This window comes from Antechinus flavipes, chromosome X, assembly GCF_016432865.1.
Source record: "Antechinus flavipes isolate AdamAnt ecotype Samford, QLD, Australia chromosome X, AdamAnt_v2, whole genome shotgun sequence".
Classification (NCBI taxonomy): Eukaryota; Metazoa; Chordata; class Mammalia; order Dasyuromorphia; family Dasyuridae; genus Antechinus; species Antechinus flavipes.
Genome location: NC_067404.1, coordinates 43,252,135 through 43,278,135, shown reverse-complemented (window position 1 = coordinate 43,278,135; position 26,001 = coordinate 43,252,135). Strand labels below are relative to the sequence as shown.

Genomic DNA, 26,001 nt, shown 5'->3' with positions numbered 1-26,001 from the left:
GTGGATCAACCAATGGACGTTTGTTAAGGGTTTTCAATGTACCAGTGTGCCAACCATTCTGCTAAGCTCTGGAGATACAAAAAGAAGTAAATGACAGTTCCTGCCCTCTGAGAGTTTATAATCTAATGGGGGAGGTGATAAGTAAACAATACATACAAAACAAGCAATCCACAGATTCAATAGGAAGTAAATAAAAGAGTAAAGGAGGGCTTATTAGAATGAGGACTGAGAGGGATGGAGGAAGACTCCCTGCAGAAGATGGAATTTTGGTGGAGACTTAAAGGAAGCCAGGGAGGTCAATAGTCAGAGCTGAGCAGGGAAGGCAATCCAGGCATGGGGACTAGCCAGAGAAACTACTCGGAGTCAAGAAGTGGAGGGTCTTGTTGAAAGAACACCTAGGAGACTGGATTGAAAAGTATTTGTTGTATCAAGGAATAAGGTATAAGAAAATTGAAAAGGTAGGAGGGAGGCGAGGTTATGATGGGCTTTGAATGCCAAACAGCATTTCGGATGTGTTCCTGGAGTCAATACGGAGCCATTAGAGTTGACTGAGGAGGAGAGTGGCCTGGTTGGATCTGTGCCACAGGAAAATCACTTTAGTAGCCAAGTGGAGAAAGACAATTTTTTGTCCTTCATTCTCCAAGAGGACCATGACATCAGGGAGGCCATGTCATAACTTGCAAATGAGTTGGATTTAAGTGAGAGAGGCTGGGCAAGGTCACCGGCCTCCCTTTCCCCTGCAGAGCCAGCTGGATCCAGTGGCCAGATAGAAATCAGGAGGACTGGAGATGGTCCTGGATGCAGGAGACCTCAGCCTTTTAAAGCTAAGGTCTTCAACAGGTCTCAGTTTGACTGAAGCAATACCAGCTCAGTGATTAAGGCTAGGGAACAACTGAGGCAAAAAAATCTCCTCTTTCACCTAGTCCAAAAAAATCTCAATGAATGAATGAATGGGGAGGGGAAGACTTTCCAGGTTTTCTGGCCAAAACAGACACGATTGCTATTTATATTCAATCTGAGTCAGTCAGGACCCAAACAATGACCAAATGGGACTTGCCTGAGAACCTATTGGTGGCCAATGAGAATCTGGTTGGTTTTGGTTTAAGGCCTGGTCCTTTGGAAAGAAATCTAGCCAATAAACCTCTTGGGAGGGTTCAGAGGTGCAAAAGAGAAAAAAAAGTGCTTCAAGTGCATTGGTAGATAAGGATATGATATCCTATCTGGATGAAGGAAGGGAAGGAGGGAAGAAAGGAAGGAAGGAAGGGAGAAAAGAAAGGAGGAAAGGAAGAATGGAAGAAAGAAAGGAAAGAAAGAAGGAAGGAGAGAGGAAGGAGGGAAGGAATGAAAAGAGGAAGGGAAGGAGGAAAGAAAGAAAGAAAGAGAGAGAGAGAGAGAGAGAAAGAAAGAAAGAAAGAAAGAAAGAAAGAAAGAAAGAAAGAAAGAAAGAAGGAAGGAAGGAAGGAAGGAAGGAAGGAAGGAAGGAAGGAAGGAAGGAAGGAAGGAGGGAAGGAAGGAAGGAAGGAAGGAAGGAGGGAAGGAAGGAAGGAAGGAAGGAAGGAAGGAGGGAAGGAAGGAGGGAGGAAAGAGGGAAGGAGGTAGAGAGGAAGGAAAGAGCACTGTCCAATTGGAACGGCCAGTTGGATGCTCAGTGAATCAGGTCCTCCTACTCCCAGTCCCGAGAGTCAGCAGCAGAAAGTTAACCTGAGACCCACTGAGGGCCACTGAGCCTCAGCCTCTAGTCAATCTGAGCTGGAATGGGGGAGGAGTCCCCTTCTTCTACGGAAACCAGAAGAGGGGCTGCTATCCTGCCATCTCCCAGAGGTGACAGAACCTCCCAGATTGCAGATGGTGGCTCCCGCTGTCTGAGCTTTCCCTAGTGCTGCCATTCCCCACCCGCGCCCCCCGTTGCGGCTCCTTCTTGGACCTGATCAGACTCAGGTGGGTGGCAAGCCGTCATCCCAGAGGGTCCGCGGCGCCTCACAGACCCCACGCCCCCCCTCCCCATAGCGACTCCTGTGCCCCCGGGCTCCTGGGAATGGACTCCTGGGTCCCGGGAGCAAGTGAGCAGCGCCGCTCTTCCAGTCTACTCGCATGGAAAAGGAGACAAGAAGTCCTCTGGAGGATCCACTTCAAGGCAGGCGCGGACAGGGATCCAAAGGGGAGAGGCCTGGGGAGGGGCAGGGGGGATGTCCCCAGGGCGGCTGTTTCTCTGTAAGAGGAAGGCATCGGAGTAGATCTAAATTTGTATAATTCTACCAGACAGAGACAGAGACGGAGACTGAGAGACAGAGAGAGAGACTGAGCAATATGGTAGAGCAAGTCCAGGAGAGGCCCCTTTAAGCCCCGCCTTGGAGGCGGTAGATAGGGCCGGGGGGCGTGCCCAGGGTTCCATGCCAAGGTTCTACAGGCCCTGGGGGGGGAGTCTCCAAGAGGAGAGAAGCCCTGTGTGGGGGCCAAGGCTGCTTTCCATTCTTTGTGCCCTGGAGCCCTGGGCCGGTGTGCGAGGCCCAAGGAACCTTCTCCCAACGACACTTTTCAACCGGTAAGATGAGGTCAAGAGAATTCTGAAGGAAGCCCATGACATCAACATGATAGGATGTTGGTCTATAGTCCCTGGCAAGTGGGCTCCTATTCAGTAAGTAGGTACCTGCCGGCAGCTTCTGTCGGAGGACCTTGTGGCGCAACCGGCAGCGCGTCTGACTCCAGATCAGACGGTTACGTGTTCGAACCACGTCAAGGTCAAACTTTTGTTTTTCCAACTTTAATGTCTTAGGGCACATCTCAACTCACAGGAGGTCACAAGTGTATGCTGCCCCCCAAAAACTCATGTCATTTTGGCTTTCTCCGAGAACGAAGGACGGCAACCAACCGAGTGCCTGCTGTGTGCCAGGATCTAGACCAAAAATAAAATCATGGGAACTCTAGGGAATGAAATGAACTCAGCAGACTGGCAGAATAGCTGCCTCTAAGCAGCACTGAGTCCTGGTGAGGAGCCCTCCCATTGGGAGCCCTGTGGATTACAGATAGGTTGCTTTCCCTCTCTGAACTTCACTTCCCTCTTCTGCAAAATGGGAATAATAACCCTTTTACTACCTGTCTTCTGGGCTGTTGCCTTTCTCAATCTCTAACAAGCTGGACCACAGAGAACTATTTATTTATTTAGTACCTGGGTCAGGAATCCAAGGGAGGGCCTCAAATACAGGGAAACTCTCAGTGTCTCTCACAATGGGTGAAAGAGTTTCAAGTTTCACAGGGAAACTTGAAAATTAGTTTACCAGCTGTACTCTGGCTGGGAGAGTGAGGTCACCCAAATGACAGCAACAAAAATGGTGTCAGGTTGCCCCCTCCCCCTAATTCGGATAATCCCTGTAAAAGCCTTGTGCAGCCCCCATCTTTCCTTTGTTTCATAGCTTCAGGAACATGTCATTACATCTGCCAGGCTGGTCTCTCAGGGAACCCTAGTTTTCCTTGAATTGCAAAATAGTCCACTGCCAGAAAATCCCTTCCACCCCAGACACAAAGGACTTGGAGGGAGTTGTGTTGGAAGGCAGATTTCATTGGGGGAGGGAATGGTTTCTTTGTCAGGCAGATGGCTTTTAAAGACTGTCTTGTGTCTTGCAAGAATGACTCTGGGAAAACACCAGAGGAAAATGGGTTTAAAGCTATCTTCCTTGGGTCACACAGTAAATGAAAATGCCTTTTTAATAAGGGGGTGGAATGGAGGTGTTTATAGATGCCCTGAGAGAGCCTCCTGCAAATCTTAACTAGGACTGCCTTTCACTACACATTTTTTTAAAAAACTGATTTAGACTGAATTGATATCTAAAACTATGGAGTTCCAGCCTAAAGGGAACAGAGGGAAATCAGGTTGGTGCATCCCATTAGTGATGGAAGGATCAGAGCTATTTACTACCTGTGTGATCTATGGAAAGACTCTCTTCTGGACCTAAGGACCCATCTACTGATAATGTCAGGACTCTAGCTTCTGTCTCATATAATAGAGCCTTTTAGACATTATAATTACTGGATGTGGCAGGCTTGTATTGTGGCCCATCAAATGGTATCCAAAGATTATTTTCCACCTAGTTCGTTTGCTTGGTGACCTGGTTTTGTGTGATTTCAGCATTGACCTTGTTTTTTTCTTGGTCTTTCAATCTGTACTGTTCTAGTTTTCTCTACCGGTCTGTTCTTTGGGAATTGGGCTTGTCACTCAGTATCCTGCTTCCTTGTCCCTTTCTGCCTCGATGTTCCTAAGTTCCCCGGCTATCTGCGTCATAACTTATATTTCAACCCTTGAGCCTGGACTACCTGCTTACATGCCACTTCCATAGTGCAGCTTTCCCGAATCCCTTCTGTTGGTAACAACCTTTTTTCTTGGCTGTCACACGTGCCTTTCTCATGTACTTGTCATGTAACATTGTATTAGTTATCTGGAATTTGTGTCTTTTCTCTGCACTTTACTGTAACTCTATAAGAACAGAGACAGAATCTCATTTGATGTCTACCTGACCAGCGAGGGTCGCTTATCGGTATTGACCAAAGGTTCGATAGGATACTTTAGTCAAGATGGCCACCATAGCTGGATGTCACATATTGTCTCTGCCCCTTGTTTTAGGCTAACTCAGATTCTCATTTTTGATCTAATGGCATGGATAGCCAATCAACATCTCTTGATTTCATCAGTTGGGGAATGGCTGAATAAGTTATGGTATATAAATATTATGGAATATTATTGTTCCATAAGAAACAAATAGCAGAGTGATTTCAGAAAGGCCTGGAGAGACTTACAGGAACTGATGCTGAGCAGAACCAGATCACTGTACATGGCAATAACAAGATTATACGATGATCAGTTCTGATGGATGTGGCTCTCTTCAACAATGAGATGATTCAAACCAGTTCTAATGAACTTGTGATGATGAGAGCCATCTACACTCAGAGAGAGGACTGTGGGAACTGAGTGTGGAGCACAACATAGTATTTTCACTTCTTTTGTTGTTATTTGCTTAAATTTTAATTTCTTTCTCATTTTTCCCCTTTTGATCTGATTTTCCTTGTGCAACAAGATAGGAATGCCTATATTGGATTTACATATTTTTACCATGCTTAATACAATAATTTAATATAATCATTAAATAATAATGGTTATTTGCCATCTAGGGAAGGGGGGAAATTGGAACACAAGATTTTGCAAGGGTCAATGTTGAAAAATTATCCTTGCATATGTTTTGAAAATGAAAAGCTTCAATTAAAAAAAAAACTCTTGGCTTGACCCTCACTTACTAGACACTCCCTTCCATTCAAGAGATCTATTAATAGCCTCTGCCCACTAAATCCTTATCTTTCTTAAGTAGTTCAATCCTTACTTGATAAACAATAATAAAAATGATACTTGCACATATATCTCAAAAGTGGCAACCATTTAAATTTGTCCCCCCATCCCTTCCCACCTGGGACCCTTAGTCATACTAGCTTTTCCCCCTGGGTGAAATAAACAGAAAAGTTCAGACACTTGAGTACATAGCTTGTCTCCCACAGTGAAGGAGGAGGTGGGTTTGAGTTAGTCACAGTCAGACCCAGTAAGCATTGTAATTCTTGCTCATCATTCACACCAGCAGGAACCTGGATTGTCCATCCCCACCTCTGCCTCTCCACATCATTCCTCATGGGCTCATCTGGAAAAGACTTCACTTACTCTGCTATTCAGGCTTACTAGTTTTTTATTCTGCTATCAGAACATGAGTTTCTCTTGCCAGGAATAGAGGCAAGCCAAAGAATACAGAGAAACCCTCCCTACAGCCATTCTTCTGCATTTCCCTCTCTAATCCTCATCTTCAGAACTTACTACGGAGAGATGTCAGTTCATTCATTGCCCATGAGACCACTGAGAAATTCCCTGGACTCACATTATTAAGCAGCACCAAGGCTTCTGGGAGATACAGTCCATGGGGAAATGAAAGGAAGTAGCCAACAACAGATCTACTACATTTGTACGTTGCCACCCACTTCCTTGGACAGTGCTTTCCATAACTGGATGTTTTACAAATGTTTCTGGAATAAATGATTCTTCTTGCATTCCTAGTTATGGCCTCAGTTGCTGCCCATAGACCCCTCACCTCCTATCAGATTTCAGGATGCACAGGACTTAGAAGCTGGAAGCTATCTTAGAATGTCTAGTCTAAAATGAGAAGACCGAGGTCCAGAAGGATGGAATAATTTGCACAGGGTCTTGGAGGTAATGAGGAAGGATTTTAACCCAGGACCTCTGATATTTCATTCCTTGACACTACCGTGCTATATCACCTTATCTTATGACACAGACTTCTAGAAATATACCAGTGTGCATCAATGTCTCCATCCATATCTCCCTCATCTCTCTAAGAGCAAAGTTCATGCTCAGAAATGCTGCAAGCCTTTCCCACGATACACTTATCCCCCTATCTTCCAGAGAAAAGAGGCGGAGATCTGTAGCTGGCCTGATGCTTTCAGGAGGGAATGAGATCAAAGGATCGTAGATGTGTTTATAGATTGGAGAGCACCTTAGAGAGAATAGAGTTCAGCCCTTTCATTTGATAGATGTTGAAAATGAGGTCCAGTCTCACTTGGCTAGTAAGGAACAGAGCCAAGATTTGACCTCAGGTCATCCGATTCCAAAGGTTAGCTTGTGAAGAGGATCATTAGGATGCTATATTTCAGACAGGAAAAGGCAGAGAAACCTGGGCACAAGGAATAGGGGATGGGATGATTAAGAAGTACAGGGCCTGGGTGAAACATCTGTGAACAGGACACTGAAAGGAACTGTGGAGATTGTCTTGTAATCTAATCCTCTCTTTGGAGAGAGTAGTAAACTTGGCCCCAGCTATGTGACCTGGGGCCAGTGGAGCCATTTATCCAAAGTCACGTGGCTCACTCATTAGATCAAGCAGAGCCAGGTCTTGAATTTCCAACTCAGTCCGCAAGGCTCCTTGAGATAGTGCTACAGCTTTAATATCTCAGTCTAGGTTCTACAACTTATCATACCCAGGGGCTCCACATATAGATGTCCTAGTCATAGAATATTGTTCCCGGACTTTCAAAATCACCTAGTGCAATCTTCTTCATCGTACAGGAGAGAAAAATGAGGGGCTCAGAGAGGAGGATTTACTTGCCCAAAGTCACACAGATAGATTTTGGTAAGAACAAAGAATTTATCGGCTATTTGAGCTGACAGGGACTGTGGAGATTATCGAGTTACTTCATTTTATATAGTGGGAAAGTGAGGCCCAGAAGGAGGAAGAAGGTCATGCACTGAATTAATGACAATTTCCAAACTTGCACATAAGTCCTCAGGGTATCCCACCCATTCTCTCAAGAATTAGATACCTCAGAGGTAGTGATACCTCACTACTAAAATGAGTACCAATGACTAACAACTAAATCAAATACCCAGAAAATACAATTTCAAAATAACAAAGTCAAAAACTAGTATATCCTTCACAGGGGAAACCTTGAGGAGAAAATATTTGGGTCTTGGGTACTGTCAGGGAATGAATTTGAAGTTGAAAACTTGTAATCAATTACAGTTTTTCATCTCAGAAAGTCCTATGATCGCTGTGATGAAGATGAACAATGGGAGTGGAGTTACCAGTAATGCATCGATGAGGTATTAGGGAGCACATCCTTTTTTTGTGCTAGATAACACTCCAACCTAATCAAAATAAAGGATCAAAAAGTTGATTCCCCTTTATACAAGAAAAAGGAAGGTGGGGGAAGGCAATCAATTTCAAAGTATCCCATCTGTCACTTTCCATTGGTTGAGTTGTGTTCCTTAAGGTATATTCTGAGCCAGAGTAGCGTTTTTCTTCCTAGGCTTTCTAAAACAGGATGATTTTTTTTGGCCTTTCTTAATTGCTTTCTCCTTTTCCTTTCATCCATTCTTCCATTTTATTTCAATTACTCTGGGTGATTGTGGGCAAGTCCCTTCCTCCCCCTTTCTCAGACTCAGTTTCCTCCACTATAAAATGATGAGGCTGGACTAGACAGTTTCCAAAGGACCATTTCAGCTCATGTTCTATGATGCTATGATGAGGCAATGGAGGTTTTTTTTCCCTTGGAACTACCCTTCCCAAGGCTACAAGAAGAGCTGGCCTGACCCACTGTAGGGGGGCACTCCTAGGCAACCTCTTCCTTCTGCATGTCAGAGATATATTTATGCCATTAAGTGGGAATTAGTCCATTTCCCCCTGGAAGAGTGGGAGTATTTTGTGCAAACCTTATTAGACACACAGAGAGAAACAATGAAGCTTTGGTTGCTGTTTTCTCTTTCTGAGGTCCCAATGGCCCCCAAGGAAAGGATATTAATTTTTTTTCTGAAAAGGTATGAAAAAGGAAGAGGTCAGATATACAGGAATGAATAAAGAGAGCGCATTTGAAGATTTTCTCTAGTCTGAGAGAATTGTGCATACCATTCCACAGAGACATCTCAGTGCCTTAAAGCAATATCTCTACCTGTTTGTGTGAATAGTGCCCCCCATCAGAATATAAGCACTTTGAGGATCCTTTTTGCCTTTTCCTTGTACACCCAGGACTTGGCACACAGTAGCTGTTTAATATCCACTTAATGATCCACTTCTTGCTTGTTGCCTGTTACTAACAATTGATGGAGGTGGGGATGGAGTGGGGAGAGAACGTTCTATTACACTTCTTTAACCTCATTCTGTGCAACTAGGTGGTGGAATACATAGAGTACTAGACCTCGAATCAGGAAGATATGAGTTTAAATCCTGCCTCGGACACTAACTGTGTGACCTGGCCAAGTCTATTTGCCCCAGTTTTCTCATCTGTAAAGTGGGGATGGTAACAGTACCTGTCTCCCAGCATTGTTGTAAGGATCAGAGGAGATAATTATAAAGTGCTTGGCACATAGTAAGCGTGAGCATAATTGTGAGCTATTGCTGTTATTCTGCAGACTCCCAGAGTTCATCTTTTTGAAACAGGAGCGGCTCAGAACATCAAGGTAGCCACTGGATGAATCCTCAATGGCTGTGAATTAATTGCACTTGTCTGGACACCCAGACTAGAGCTAACCTCTCTGGTGAACTCTCCACAGTCATCTCAGATGGACAGGACATCCTTCTAGCCTGCTTCGTAAGGAAAATGGCTCTGAACTACCAATTCTGAAACCACGTATTTCAAATTAAGGGATTTCCAGCTTCCCTGAGCCTATATGACATCACAACCAATGCCCAGGGAAAGTGGTGGCCTAGCTCTGAATTTCAGCTCCTTAGCAAATTTTAGGGACAAAAAAGGTTCTTTTTTATTTCTAGCCTCTAGGGCACTGAGCTTTCTACTCTCTGATATTTTTGCTGGAACGTTGAGCTGCAAAACAATCCCAGCAGGATGAACAGATTAATCTGTCACATGTTCCCCAAATGGTTCTCCTCTGCTTGATCACAGGGTTTGGTAGAGTGTAACCATCCCATGAGGTTCATTTACAGAAAGGTCTGTGGGGCCCTGACTGTGCCTACTCCGTTGGAATCATCCAAGCAAAGAGCATCACAAGAGCAGCTGATATTCATTGAGAGGCAATATGGTATAGGGAATAGAAAGCTACATCAGGAAGGTCTGGGTTCAAGTTTTACCTCAGATACATAACCACTCTCACTCCTAGTCAATCCTCCATCAAAATGAAAGGATTGGAGTAGTTAATCTCTAAGGTCCCTTCTAGCTCTAAATACATGATCCTTCTTGGGGCTTTAAAGCTGATGTTACCTTACTTTATCTCAGTGGATCTTTATGGTCATAGTGGGTGGGGTAAATACTACAAATAGATTTCTGTTTTAGAAGTACAGAGACCAAGTCTCAGAGAAATCAAATAATTTATACATGGTCCCACAATGAACGAATTTCAAAAGTGGGATTTAGAGCCCAGGCTTCACCTATTTCACCTACTTCATCTTTCTACTGTACTACCCTGCCTTCTCGCCAGAGCGTAACCCTCAAATATGGCATCTTGTACAAGTAATCCAAGGAGTGTCCAGAGCATGAAGCCCAGGAATGGGTTATGGAGACCTGGGTATCTTTAGGGGAGAGGCCTAGAGGGCTGGCTGGGGCAGGGAGGAACTCATCTAGGATGCAGGAACTTTAGTTCTTCTCTTTAGAGAAGAAATGGGAGCTGTTTGGTAACTTCCTACTTTAATGAATTATTTCTTTAAAAAAAGTTTTTGCATATACTTTAACATATTTAACATGTATTGGTCTACCTGCCATCTAGGGGAGAGGGTGGGGGGAAGGAGGGGAAAAAATTGGAACAAAAGGTTTTGCAGTTGTCAATGCTGAAAAATTACCCACACATATATTTCGTAAATAAAAAGCTATAATAATAATAATAAAAAAGAAAGTGCAAAGGAAGAAACAAAAAACAAAAAACCAGTTTTATTGATTTTTTTATGTCAACAGAATTTTTCCCAGCATTCCTGTCTGTATTCCTCCCAGAGAGTCATCTCATATAATCAATAGTATTTTAGGACAAATAAAAAAAGGGAAAAAAATCAACATATGTGATCAATACAGCAAAAATATCAGAAAATATGAGCAATATACAACACTCTGCACTCTGAGGTGTGCCTGTCCTTACCTGTTTCATCTTCATTGTTTATAACTTTGCAATCTTCACTTTTGATTTTGGGGGTATTTGTTCTTTCCATTTGCACTGTTGTAGTTTTATATATGTATAATATTTTCTTCACTCTGCTTAAGTCACTCTGCATCTGTTCACGAAGCTCTTTCCAGGCTTCTCTGTTTTTATCATATTTGTCATTTCTTATAGAGTAGTAAAAGTCCATTACATCTACAGACCACGATTCTTTAGCCATTCCCTAATTGACAGGCATCTATTTGACTTCCAATTCTCTGCTACTACAAAAAATACTGCTACAAATCTTTTAGTATATATGGGGACTTTCTTTTTGTTAATGGCGTCTTAGAATCATAAGCTTAACAATGACATCTCTGAGCCAAAGGGTATGAATTCTTTAGTCACTTTATTAGCATTATTCTAAACGGCTTTCCAAAATAGTTGACTAATTCAGTTTCACCAACAGGTGATAGACACCAATGTGCCTTTCTTCATAGCCACAATCTTTCCAAAGTAGACTAATAACATCTTCTGTTATATCAGCTAGTTTGCAAGTTATAATATCAAACCTCAGTTTTATTTTGATTTGCATTTCTTTCATTATTAGTTATTTGGAGCATTCTTTCACATGGTTGTTTATAATTTGTCATTCTTCTTTTGAGAACTGTTTCTATCTTCTGACCATTGATTTATTAGGGAGTGGCTTTTGGTCATATATATACATTTATGCATCTATTAATTATCTATATGTCTTAGATACCAAACCCTTTTCAGATAAATTTTATACAAAAATTTTTTCCCAATTGACTTCTTTCCTTTTCCATAATGGTAAGTGCACTAATTTCGTTTGTATAGAAGCTTTTCATTTTGTGTGTATAATCAGTTGTCTCTTTAGTTTTAGTTAGCCATTTTAGCTTTTTGTCCTTCATTTGGCTAAGCATATATCTATTATGTGTAGCTCTGAGAGATAGATGATTGGGTTTTCTTCTAACTTTTTATCATATAATCTTTATCATTGAAATAATGTGTCTACTTAGAATCTATTGTGGATTGGTCTAAGCCTAATTTCAAGCAGAAGCTTTTTAGTTTTCCCATATATTTTTATTAAATAGGGAATTCTTTTTTAAGTAATTTACATTTTTCATTTTATCATATGCTAGGATATTGAGTTCAATTGTTTCTGATTTTCTCTTGTCTAGTCTGTTCCATCGATTTGCCTCTATTTCTTTAAGGAATCCCAGGTGGTTTTCATGACTGCTGCTTTATAATATCATTTGAAGTCTGAAAGTGCCATTTTCCCATCAGCTCTACCTATTTTTATAATTTCTACTGGTACTCTAGGTCTTTTGTTTTTCTAAATGAATATTATTTTATCAAATTCCATAATGTATTCCTTTAAAGTTTGATTGAAATAGCACTAATTAACTCTTGTATTGTTGTCATACTTACTATGTTGACATGACTCAATCATAAGCACTGAATATTCCTTCAAAATATAAATTATTGTGTATTTCTTTAAGGAATATTTTATAATTGAATCCATGCAAGTATCTGGATACTTTGGTAGAATAGCCCCCAGCTATTTTATATATTTTGTATGTATTTTTTTTTTTTTGGTTTGTTTTTGCTGAGGCAATTGGGGTTAAGTGACTTGCCTAGGGTCATACACCTAGGAAGTATGAAGTGTCTCAGGTCAGATTTGAACTCAGGTCTTCCTGATTTCAGGGTTGGTACTCTGTCCACTGTCACCTAGCTGTCCCATTTTGGATGTATTTGTAATAGGCCTCCTTTTCTATTATTGCCTTCTCAGATTTGTTGTTAGTATATAGAAAATCTGTTGATTTTTGTTGTTATTTTTGTTTTTGCAGCCTGCAATTTGCCAGAAGGTATTAATTGTCTCAATTGGTATCTTTGCTTATCCCCTGGAATTTTCTAAGTAAACTATCATGTCAATAGCAAATAGGAATGGTTTTATCTCCTCTTTACTGATCTTGATACCTTTCATTTCTTTTGTCCTCTTGACATTGCTAGCATTTCCAGCACTATATAAAATAATCATGGGTAGAGTGGACATTCTTGTTTTCCTCCTGTATTTATTAGGAAAGGTTCGAGGGTGTCCCCATTGAATCTGATTTTTATTTTTAGATAAATAAGTTGTATGATTTAAAAACAGATCCCTCCCTATCTTCATACTTTGTGAGGTTATTTTTTAGATTCTAACTTTGTCAAAGACTTTTTCTGCATCTATTGAGATGATTGAAATTTTTGCTTTTAATACAATTAATTATATTGATTGTTTTCTTAATGTTGAACCATCCTTTCACCCACAATGGGTGATTTCTTCAATCTATCACTGTAACCTGTTTGACAGTATTTTGTTTAATATTTTTGAATTGATATTCATTAATGATATCCTACAGTTCTACTGTTGTGTTTTTTAGTTATTAACCTATATTTGTCCTATAAAAGAAATTTGGTAGCATGTTTTCCTTTTTAGTTTACTAATTTCTTTTTTTATTAAGATTTTGAATTCCAAATTTTCTCCTTCTCTCTTCCTTTCCAAAGATGGTAAATAATTTGATATAGGTGATGTATGTGCAATCATAAAAATATACTAATTTCTTTTTTTTTAAATGGATAGAATGCTTTTGTGAATCCAATGGGCCCAGGAGATGGGTTCCCTTGCTCCACTTTGGTAGTTCCTTTACAGGTATTTTTATTTCCTTTCCTGAGACTAGTTAATTTAAGATTTGTACTTGGTCTTCTGTTAATTTAGGTATTTTTAATTTTTTAAGGTATTCCTTTCTTTCATTTTGTGTTTTTAGCTTTGTTAGCATATAATTGTGCATAGTAGGTTCTGATGATTCTCTCTACTATTTCTGGTTTTGTTGTGATTTCACTTTGCTTATTTGCTTTTTTGTTGATTTGATGCCTGTATGCTTCTCTTTAATCAGATTGGCTAAAAGTTTATCAATTTTATTAGTCCTTTCAAGGGACCATTTTTTGGTTTTATATATCATTCCTATAGTTATTCTTTTGTTTTGTTTTGTTTTGCTTTCCAGTTGATCTATTTTTCTCTTCATTCTTAATATCTCCTGTTTTGTGCTTATTTTAGATTTGTTTATTTGTTGGCTTTCTAATTTTTTAAATGCATATTCAGTTCATTAATTTTTTCTTCTTCTATTTGTTTAATGTACATTTATAGAGATAAAATTTCCCCCTGAGGACTATTTTAGCTACATCTCGAGAACTTGGAGATGTTTGTTTCATCATTATCATTTTCTTTCACATAATTGTTAATTGCTTCTAAGGCATGTTCTTTGACTAACTGATTGCTTAAGATTTCATTGTTAGGTCTCCATTTGAATCTTTATCACTGGTTTGTATTACCTGAATTGATTACTATTTTTATGTCATCATGACATATAAAGGAAGATTTTGCAATTTCTGCCTTTTTACATTTGTTTGTAATATTTTTTGTCCTGATACATGATCAATTTTTGTAAAAGTTTCATGTGGTGCTGATATAAATGTAAAGTGTGCATGTGTACATATGTATATGCATGTGTGTGGATTTATATTATATGCCCATAATGTGCACATGCATGCATATATTAAAATAATGGTTATACACATGTATGTATAGTCTTTAGCCATCACATTTAGAAGATGCCTTATCTTGTAGTCTTAATTTCTGCAGCAATTTGTTTCATTCTTTATTTCCCTTGTATTTATTTTTCTTTTAGACATCCCAAACTGAGAGAGGGACATTGAAATTTCCTGGCATTATTGAATTAATATCTATGCTTCTTATCCTTTTATAAATTGTTTCTTTAAGAATATATATGTATTATACTTCAACATGTTTAACATGTATGGGACTGCCTGCCATCTAGGGGAGGGGGTCGGGAGAAGGAGGGGAAAAGTTGGAACAGAAGTGTTTGCAAGGGTCAATGTTGAAAAATTACCCATGCGTATGGTTTGTCAATAAAAAAAACTATAAGAATAAGAATATACGTATTAGGGTATAACCCAAGCATATAAGTTCAATATTGATATCGGATTGTCACCAATATTTATTTCAGCATGTTGTAGTTTCCTTGTTTCTTGTTATGATATCAATATTCCTTTTTGCTTTGTATGACACTATAATTGCAACTCTAAGTTTTCTTTTTTAATTTGCCAGTTGCATATTGAATTTTTTAACACTTCATTTTTATTTGGTATATGTCTGCTTTCTTCAGGTAGTGTGGATTTGTTTTCTTATGTAGTCCTTCACTCTTTTCGTTGTGTCCAGTTGTTCTATACATTAATATTTGAAGTTATCTTTTCCATTTGTTTCTAATGTTGTTTTTCCTCTTCCTCTGTAAACTTAGAGTTTTGTCTCCTCACTTATTTTAGTTCAGTCTTCTCACCGGCTCTCTTCCATTCATCCTTTAATTACATTTTAATTACTACTTCCTTTAGTTACACTCTTACCTAGTTTTAAAATTTTGTTCAACTTATTAGTTTATTTTTCATTCTTTCCTTTTACCTTGTTAGTTATTTTTCCCTCTCATTTAAGTGGTCAAATAAAATTCCCATTCCAGTCCTACCTTTCAGTTTGTTTGGTTTGTTAATTTTTAAAAATTCAATTTCTGTGCCTTTTTCTTAAAAAAAAAACATTTCTTTTCCTCCATTCTCATTACTATTTATCTCCCCTTTCTGTATATCCTAGACTTTTATTCTTTGACTCATGGAACTTATACTTATGTAGTCCTTCTTTAATGTCTATATTCCTTATAGAATTAATGCTCATCAAGTATCTATTTTGAGTTCCTTCTTTATATTTTGGCCTTGTCTTGTACCCTGGATCCTCTCTAATTTTTTCTTGTGCCTTAGTCTTAGAAATAGCAATTCCAGCATGTGATGAAAAGGATATTGTTCTGTGGTAGGAATTTTCCTATATTTTTGATTGTATAGTTTATTATTAACCATTGCTCTTCCCATGGTCATTTTTTTCCCATTTGTCATGAGATTCCCATAAGTCCATTCCCTTTCACTCTTTTAAGTATTAGTTCCTTCCAGGAGCTCTGATTCTCTTTCTCCTAAGGCCCGATTATTGGTCTCCCTAAACACCAAATCTAGAGATTATACCTCTCATAAGGTTCCCATCTTCATTTATAGAATCTCTCTCTCCTAATGAAAGCATGCATCAAAGTCTCCCTCCTACCACTGAAATAAGCTAGCTCCATTTCTAACTCTCTGCTTCAATCCCTTCCTGTGTTTCCTCACTCCCTTCTCCTTTAAGCTTACCTTCTTTTTGAGAAACTGTAGGAATTATTTTCAGTTCATTGTTGGCCTTTGACTTGATTAGGGCACATCACATATGGTCCTTTATCTTTGCTCTCCCTTTCCCCTTTTATACACCCTCGCATTCTATAGTTTAGTACCTTCAAAGCACCAATTCACCTATATGTGAGGTGTTCTAAGTTATCCCACATCATTTCTACTTTTAACCCTTTCTCTTTTATTACTCTCTAGGGAGAAAGCTCTTAATGTGTGCTTGCTCTCTCTGGCTCTCTCTCTCTCTCTCTCTTTCTCTCTCTCTCTCTCTCTCTCTCTCTCTCTCTCTCTCTCTCTCTCTCTCTTCTCTCTCTCTTTCTTTCTCTCTCTCTCTCTTTGTCTTTCTCTCTTTCTCTCTCTGTCTGTCTCTGTCTCTCTCTATCTCCCTCTTTCCCTTCTTTTCCCTCCCTTTCTCTCTCCTCTCTTCTTTTTCATTATTTTATGGCTGCTATTCTTGGTTCCTTTATTTGTTTACCTTTCTTGTATCTGTATTCTGGGGTGTTTGAAAAACTAACAATTTGTTCAGGTCTGGTTTTCTTTCTAAGACTGCTTCCGCACTTCTTTTGTTGAACATCCATCTTTTATCATCAATTGTTAGATGCAAGCTCGTAGCATATGGTCACCTTAGGTTATATTTTGAGTTATTTTGCTTTCCCCAAACACATCACTCTATTCTCTCCTGTGATTTTTGTTCAGTGCAGAATAGTCTTGTTTCATTTAAATTTCCTTTCTCTATATTTGAAAGTCTTTCTCCTGGTCCCTTGAAGAATTTGTCATTGGAATTGTTCAATGTAACCACTATTTCTGGTAGTTTTATATCATAGAGTCTCCCCTCCTCCCCACCTCGGAGGAAAATTGTAGCTTCTTTTTTTTTATTAACACTGTTTATTTTCAAAACATAGATAATTTTCAACTTTCGCCTTTGCAAAACCTTGTGTTCAAATTTTTTTTCCTTCCCTTCTCCTCACCCCCTCCCCTAGGTGGCAAGTAATCCAATATGTTAATCATGGCAATTCTTGTATATGTATTTCCAAAATTATCAAGCTGCACAAGAAAAATCAGATCAAAAAGGAAAAAATGAGAAAGAAAACAAAAAGCAAGCAAACAATAACAAAAAAATGTGAAAATACTATGTTGTGATCCACACTCAGTTCCCACAGTCCTCTCTGGGTGCAGATGGCTCTCTCCATCACAAGTCTATTTGAATTGGCCTGAATCACCTCGTTGTTGAAAAGAGCCACATCCATCAGAGTTGATCCTCATATAATCTAGTTGCTGTGTACAGTATTCTTTTGGTTCTACTCACTTCACTCAGCATCAGTTCCTGCCTGTAAATCTCTCCAGGTCTCTCCGAAATCGTCCTGCTGGCTGTTTCTTACAGAACAATAATATTCCATCACATTTATATGCCATAACTTATTCCGCCATCCCCCACCTGATGGGCAGATATTCAATTTCTAGTTCCTTGCCACCACAAAAAGAACTGCTAAGAACATTTTTGCACATGTGGGTCCTTTTCCCTTTTTGATGATTTCTTTGGGTTACAGGCCCAGTAGAGACACTGCTGGATCAAAGGGTATGCACAGTTTGATAACCCTTTGCGGCGTAGGGCCAGATTGTTCTCCAAAATGGTTGGATCAGTTCTCAACTCCATCAACAATGTATTAGAGTCCCAGTTTTCTATGGGTTCTTTTAATTGGCACTTTGTCTTTTGTGTCTAGAAATTCTGGGAAGTTTTTTTTTTTTTTTTGGTATTATGGAATTCAAGTTCTTTGATTTGTCATGTTCTTCTGAAAGAACTGTTATCCCTATGCATCTTGTCATCAAATATGATATTTTACTTGTATGAAAATCATGTTTCTTTTTAATGTTATTGCCTTTTGTTTCTCTTCTTCCAGATTGTCCTTCATTTCTGTGTAACTGCATCGGTGATTGGTGATTATCTTTTTTTGTTTCTTTGGTGAGACTTGTCACTGTGGATTCAAGTGTATTTTTTCCTATTCTGCCAATTGTTTCTGTTATTCAGACCATCAATTCGTTTTCACAATTCTGATTTCTCTTTTAAACCATAGAGGAATACCTTCCTGACATTCTCTGCTCTCTTGAGAATCCACAGGATTCTGTCTCCTAAATTATTGATTATTTTTTCTTTTTCTTGCAATATTTATTCAAGATGTGACCTCATTAGGGTTCTCAGTGTCCTGGATCATGAATCTAGCAAAAATGTCTTGATTTCTTATGTTTAATTCATTTTTGGAGAGGTTTTTTAGATTTAGAAAATATCTAGTTCTCCATCTTATTCTTTAATGATTCTTCTGAAATAAGTGCTAAATGGACTTGTTTCTATGCAGCTGAAGGATTACAAAAGCTGTCAGTGGTTGGGGGCAAAATTCTTGCTACTTAATCCTAATTAGGGCTCTACTCCCAGTTGAGATAAAGACCAAAGCCCAAATGAAGAAGTTTCCAGGTTACATATTCAGAAGCTGGGAGAAACAAGACTGAGCCAGCACAGGAAGCCAAGAGTCACAAACAGGTGAGTCAGGGAAAGAAGAGGGTCTGAGAGTAGAGATTTGCAAACTGGCTGTAGAGTAATCTTGCAGTTGAAGGATAGAATCAAAGCCTAGAGTAGCAGAGGAGGTGAGGAAATCCATTCCAAGTCAGACACAAGTATTATCCCGGTTGACATCGATATTGGGAGGGAAAAGTCTGTGCTCCACTTGAAAATATCTTTAGGAAAGGCAGCTAGATGGTACAGTGGATAGAGCATCAGCCCTGAAGTCTGGTCTCAGACACTTAACACTTCCTGGCTGTGACCCTGGTCAAGTCACTTAACCCCAATTGTCTCAGCAAAAAAAAAAAAAAAACAAAAAAAAAAACCTCTTTAAAATTAGATTTTCACATTTCTCAATTATATTGGTTATATAATTTTCTCACCTGTAATATAGCCCCATAGTATCCGAGCGAACCTCACTTTTTGCATGAATAAACTCACACAAGTAAGTAGGTCTCTCCTATGCTCAACACGTAATCACAAATATGCTATTGCTGCAGTGCTGATGGCACCCCAATACTCAATTTGGTGGATAGAAAATGCCATCCACAGGCATTCATTTAGTTGACTGACCATTGGCTAACAAAGATCTTCCACAAAGGTGAAGTATATGAGTGAATGGGTCAAGTTCAATGGATAAAAGGAGAAATTGGGTACTGTCACAGCTTCTAGGATAATTAGAAAAAGCCATCTCCAATGCTTTAGCTTATATCATTTTAGGTACCTAATAAATGCTTTTAGAATTTGAAGGTAGCTCCATTTGTTACCTCCTTTTCTCTCTACTTGTTACTCTCAGTGTCAGAAACCTAAGTAAGATTTACTGAACTGAGACACACCTTCTAAATGTACTTAGAACTCAATTTTTTTATCTTTAGGCGTATAGGGACATGGGACCTCTGAGAACCTGTTCTGATGCTGAGGAATGAAACTGCCCAGAAATCAGAGAAGTAAGGAAATAGAATCGGGAGAACAATTTATACGATGATCATAATAACAAAGGGATGCTGAAGGAATTCTGAATTCTTATCAGTGGAGTGATGAATAATAATTTCAGAGGACTGATGATGATGATGATGATGATGATGATAGATAGGTAAAGTGCTTACTGTGTGCCAGACACTGTGCTAAGTGCTAAGGATAAGCAAAACAGTCTCTGACCTCAAGAAGCTTACCTTCTCATGCTGAGAGACAACATATAAAGGGATGTTGGAAAGTTGGAACTAATGGTGATGGAGTGAGAGATACAGACTCTTTGGGGAACCATATGAGGAGACAGCAAGAAAGCATTGGGAGGTTTGGGCCCACAGCAAGATAAGACAAAAGCTTACCTATCATGGTTGGTGGATCCAGGAGGAAAGTACAAGATTCTGGGGAGAGGGAGATTAGGTTGAGAAGTGATGGCTTCAAGTAGGTCACATGGGGAAAAAATGGTTAGGAAGAGGTGTGGAGGTCAGGGGCCTCTCAACATAAGGTTCAGGGCTCACCTATCAAAAGCGGAACTTAGGGGCAGAGTCCAGGTTACTAGTGATGATGAGGAAGAGGAGGTGATGGTCTGAGTAAAGAAAGTATAGAATAGGCTGGGAAGTGGCTGAAGGCCCAGCAGGATAAGACTCACCTAGAAGAGCCTAGAGACACAAGGGTAAAAGCCAAGAGCTGGGGAGAGATGAAAATGAGAATGATGACTTTTTGCTGTTGTTGTTGTTCATTTTTCATTCTTGAAGAGGATCATCAGGGAGGTGACATGCGAGTGAATTAGATTTAAGTGAGGGAGGACTGGGCAAGGTCGCCTGCCTCACTTTCCCCTCCAGAGTCAGCTGGGGCCAGTGGCCAGAGATAGATCAGGATGACTGGAGAGTGCTGGAAAGCATGATGAAGAGAAAGCAAGCAAGTGAAGTATGTCTCTCATCTCTCTGCTGGGAGGTGAGGGATTATAGGTATTAAATGAAGCATACGTTGCCAGACAGAGCCAATGGGTTGATTTGTTTTGCTTGACTGTACTTATTTGTCACAGGAGAGGGATCTATTGGGAAAAGGAGTGGGGGAGTCACCGAGAAGTAGGCAACAATATGAAATAAATGCAAAGAGCATCTTCGCCACTCCCTCCCTCTTGCGCATCAATCGGGCAGGGAGAGCTTTATTTGTGCTTAAGAAAGAGATAGTTGTTGTGATTATTGTGATTATTATTATTTTATCATAAATAATAATAATCCTCAAGTGATCCAAAGAGAAAAGGACAGAAAGAATGTGCCATAGTAGGCAGGAAGAGAAGAAACAAAAATTTATTAAGCCCCTACTGTGTGCCAGGAATTTTATAAATGTATTATCTTATTTGTGCCTTATAACAATTCTAGGAGGTAGGAGTTATTATCATTACTATTTTGCTTTTAAGGAAACTGAGGCAGCCAGGTTACGGTGACTTGTTAAGGGTCACATAGCTAGGAGATATCTGATGTTATATCTGAACGCAGGTCATTCTTACTTGAGGCCCTGCATTCTATCCACTAGGCCACCTAGCCACATAAGTAGATTGCAGTATTTTACCAATCAGTGATGATTTGCCTTGAAAAAGTAGCAGTAAAGACAGGTGTGTGCTGATCAATGTTTAATGATGAACTAGCCTTGAAAGTCATGACACATTTTGAAGTATAATCTGCATTTTTTTTTTAGAATCTACATTTTAACATTTTCGCCATCACTTTAAAATTTAGATAATCAACAAAACAATTAATCAAGCCCTGATTTGTAGCATTTGCCAGTTTCTGAGGTATAAAATGCTCTCACTGAAAATCTAACAATAACAATCAGCTCTTCAAAGACATTAACAGGAGGTGTGTGACCTGTAAAGTAAGTGGGCCAGTCATATGGACAGCGGAGGCCACCAGATGGATTGTCTAATTGCTGCGTTGGTATCTGTGACTTTTTGGAGGAAATAAAGGAAGTGCCCTCAGCAGCTCGGTGGGCCCTCTAGGCAGGGTTTATGGAAAGTCTTAGATGAGAAATAGAGAAGATTAAAAGATGTCCATGGAGTTTGATCAATGTTAATGGAAGGAATGCCCTCAGCACTAATCTCACGGATCCATTGGTATCTGTCTATTCATAGAACGCTTTCGGGCTATAAAGCAATCTCATATGCATTCACTCATTTGAACCTGTCTACAATCCTGTGAGCTAAATAGTGCAGGAATTATCATCGAATCAAGTTTCAGAGTTGATAAGGAACTCAGAGATCATCAAATTCTAACCTTCTTTTTACAAATCAGGAAACTGAGGCCCAGGGAAGTAATGACTTGTACATGATCCCACTTTGAGCTGAATTGGTTTTTTTCCCCCAAATTTGGGTCTAGCAATCTATACCGTGCCATCTATTACAAGCTTATGACCACCGTAAAGACAAAGAAATTCAAGCCTGGAGAACTGAAATAATTTGAGTGAGATCACACTGAGTCAAAACACAAACTAGATCTCCTGATTGTCAGTCTATTGACATTTCCAATACATAGTATTGCCTAGAGTTGCACTGAAGAGTTCCCCCAATCCATGGAAGGACTGCCTTTCTTAACATTCCTTCCCTAACTTGCCCCAGATCCACTCCCAGACCATATAAACTTCTATCAAATACCATACTGACTATACCCTGTGCAGAGCCTTTATGACATTACTATCACTTTATAACTTTAGATTTTTAAGGTTTACTCACCATACAAAAGAATGGAACCTGATATTTGGGAATGCTGCCAACAGGTAGCAGCAGGTGGCTTGATTCATGCAGTTTCATGGTGTGAACACAAAGTATGAAACAGTTGCGATTTAGATCAGAAACGTGAATTTTCTACTGCTTCCCTTTTGTAATATAAATATTATTTTACCTTCCACTAACAAGTACAGGTATGTATATGTAACAAGAAGATCCGTGAAGGACCTGTAATTTCATCCAGCCAAATAGTAAATAAAACATCAGCAACTAGATTACAACAATATATCAAACATTTATTCATTATGAGCAAGTTGGTTTTATACTAACAAAGCAAGGATGGTTCAATATTAGGAAAACAATTACCATAATAAATCATATTAACAATGAAAAATAATAAAAACCATACGATTATAGCCACAGATGCAGAAAAGACCTTTGGTAGAAAGTAACACCCACTTATGTTTAAAAACATGAAGAAGTATGGGAATGGAAGGATTCTTCCTTAATGGAACAGAAGCATTTATTTGAACCCAAGAGGTCAAATTGAATCCAACGGGGGAAGCTTTTCATTCTTCACAAAGGGTAAGTAAGGCTTCCCCTTACACACAACTTCCACATGTGCTATTTTTTTTAAACATAGCCCTGTAATAGTAAGATAAGGAAAAGAAATTAAAGCAATGAGCATTGGTAAAAAGGAACTTAAAATAGCTTTATTAACAGACAACATCTTTTTTTTTTTTTTTTTTTTTTATAATAAATTTTATTTTATTTAATAATAACTTCGCATTGACAGAATCCATGCCAGGATAATTTCTACACGACATTATCCCTTGCAATCACTTATGTTTCGTTTTTTCCCCCTCCCTCCCTCCTCCCCCCCCCCCCAGGATGGCAAGCAGTCCTATATATGTTAAACATGTTGCAGTATATCCTAGATACAATACATATTTGCAGAACCAAACAGTTCTCTTGTTGCACAGGGAGAATTGGATTCAGAAGGTAAAAATAACTCGGGAAGAAAATCAAAAATGCAAATAGTTCACATTCATTTTCCAGTATTCCTTCTTTGGGTGTAGCTGTTTCTGTCCATCATTTCTCCAATAAAACTCAGTTAAGTCTCTTTGTCAGAGAAATCCACTTCCATCAGAATACATCCTCATACAATATCGTTGTCGAAGTGTATAATGATCTCCTGGTTCTGCTCATCTCACTTAGCATCAGTCCATGTAGGTCTCTCCAAGCCTCTCTGTATTCATCCTGCTGGTCATTCCTTACAGAGCAATAATATTCCATAACATTCATATACCACAATTTACCCAGCCATTCTCCAATTGATGGGCATCCATTCATTTTCCAGTTTCTAGCCACTACAAACAGGGCTGCTACAAACATTTTGGCACATACAGGTCCCCTTCCCTTTTTTAGTATCTCTTTGGGGTATAAGCCCAATAGAAACACTGTTGGATCAAAGGGTATGCACAGTTTGATAACTTTTTGGGCATAATTCCAGATCGCTCTCCAGAATGGCTGGATTCGTTCACAACTCCACCAACAATGCATCAATGTCCCCGTTTTCCCGCATCCCCTCCAACATTCATCATTGTTTTTTCCTGTCATCTTAGCCAATCTGACAGGAGTGTAGTGATATCTCAGAGTTGTCTTAATTTGCATTTCTCTGATCAATAGTGATTTGGAACACTCTTTCATGTGAGTGGTAATAGTTTCAATTTCTTCATCTGAAAATTGTCTGTTCATATCCTTTGACCATTTATCAATTGGAGAATGGCTTGATTTTTTATAAATTTGAGTCAGTTCTCTATATATTTTGGAAATGAGGCCTTTATCAGAACCTTTAATTGTAAAGATGTTTTCCCAGTTAGTTACTTCCCTATTAATCTTGTTTGCATTCGTTCTGTTTGTACAAAGGCTTTTTAATTTGATATAATCAAAATTTTCTATTTTGTGATTGGTAATGGTCTCTAGTTCATCTTTGGTCACAAATTTCTTTCTCCTCCACAAGTCTGAGAGATAAACTATCCTATGTTCCTCTAATTTATTTATAATCTCGTTCTTTATGCCTAGGTCATGGACCCATTTTGATCTTATCTTGGTATGTGGTGTTAAGTGTGGGTCCTTGCCTAATTTCTGCCATACTAATTTCCAGTTATCCCAGCAGTTTTTATCAAATAATGAAATCTTATCCCAAAATTTAGAATCTTTGGGTTTGTCAAACACTAGATTGCTATAGTTGACTAATCTGTCTTGTGAACCTAACCTTTTCCACTGATCAACTAATCTATTTCTAAGCCAATACCAGATGGTTTTGGTGACTGCTGCTTTATAATATAATTTTAGATCAGGTACAGCTAGACCACCTTCATTTGATTTTTTTTTCATTAATTCCCTTGAGATTCTCGACTTTTTATTGTTCCATATGAATTTTGTTGTTATTTTTTCTAAATCATTAAAATATTTTCTTGGAAGTCTGATTGGTATAGCACTAAATAAATAGATTAGTTTAGGGAGTATTGTCATCTTTATTATATTTGCTCGGCCTATCCAAGAGCACTTAATATTTTTCCAATTATTTAAGTCTGACTTTATTTGTGTGAAAACTTTTTTGTAATTTTGCTCATATAATTCCTGACTTTCCTTTGGTAGGTAGATTCCCAAATATTTTATGCTATCAACAGTTATTTTGAATGGAATTTCTCTTTGTATCTCTTGCTCTTGGATTTTGTTGGTGGTGTACAAGAATGCTGAGGATTTATGGGGATTTATTTTGTATCCTGCTACTTTGCTAAAATTATGAATTATTTCTAATAGCTTTTTAGTAGAATCTCTGGGGTTTTCTAGGTATACCATCATATCATCTGCAAAGAGTGATAGTTTGGTTTCCTCATTGCCTACTCTAATTCCTTTAATCTCTTTCTCGACTCTTATTGCAGAGGCCAGTGTTTCTAATACAATATTGAATAATAATGGTGATAGTGGGCAACCTTGCTTCACTCCAGATCTTACCGGGAAAGGTTCCAGTTTTTCCCCATTGCATATGATGCTTACTGAAGGTTTAAAATATATGCTCCTAACTATTTTAAGGAAAAGTCCTTTTATTCCTATGCTCTCAAGTGTTTTTATTAGGAATGGCTGTTGGATTTTATCAAATGCTTTTTCTGCATCTATTGAAATGATCATATGGTTTTTGTTTGGTTGGTTGTTGATATAGTCAATTATGTTAATAGTTTTCCTAATATTGAACCAGCCCTGCATTCCTGGTATAAATCCTACTTGGTCATAGTGTATTATCCTGGGGATGATTTTCTGTAATCTTTTTGCTAATATTTTATTTAAGATTTTAGCATCAATATTCATTAGGGAGATTGGTCTATAATTTTCTTTCTCTGTTTTCAGCCTACCTGGTTTAGGTATCAGTACCATATCTGTGTCATAAAAGGAGTTTGGTAGGACTCCTTCAATCCCTACTTCTTCAAATAGTTTATTTAGCATTGGAGTTAATTGATCTTTAAATGTTTGATAGAATTCAGATGTAAATCCATCTGGTCCTGGGGTTTTTTTCTTAGGGAGTTGATTGATAGTTTGTTCTATTTCTTTTTCTGAGATAGGAGTGTTTAGGATATTTACTTCTTCCTCTGTTAGTTTAGGTAAGCTATATTTTTGGAGGTATTCTTCTATTTCATTTAAGTTGTCGAATTTATTGGCGTAAAGTTGGGCAAAGTAACTCCTAATTATTGCTCTAATTTCCTCTTCGTTAGTGGTGAGTTCTCCCTTTTCATTTTTAAGACTAACAATTTGATT

The 26,001-nt window shown here is 38.7% G+C and overlaps 1 non-coding gene across 1 annotated transcript; it reads left to right on the top strand.

Moving 5' to 3' along the window:
* The first annotated feature begins 2,669 nt into the window (after positions 1-2,669).
* Positions 2,670-2,742, top strand: TRNAW-CCA (transfer RNA tryptophan (anticodon CCA)). The gene has a single exon. It is a non-coding gene; the product is annotated as a tRNA-Trp (tRNA).
* The last annotated feature ends 23,259 nt before the right edge of the window (positions 2,743-26,001 follow it).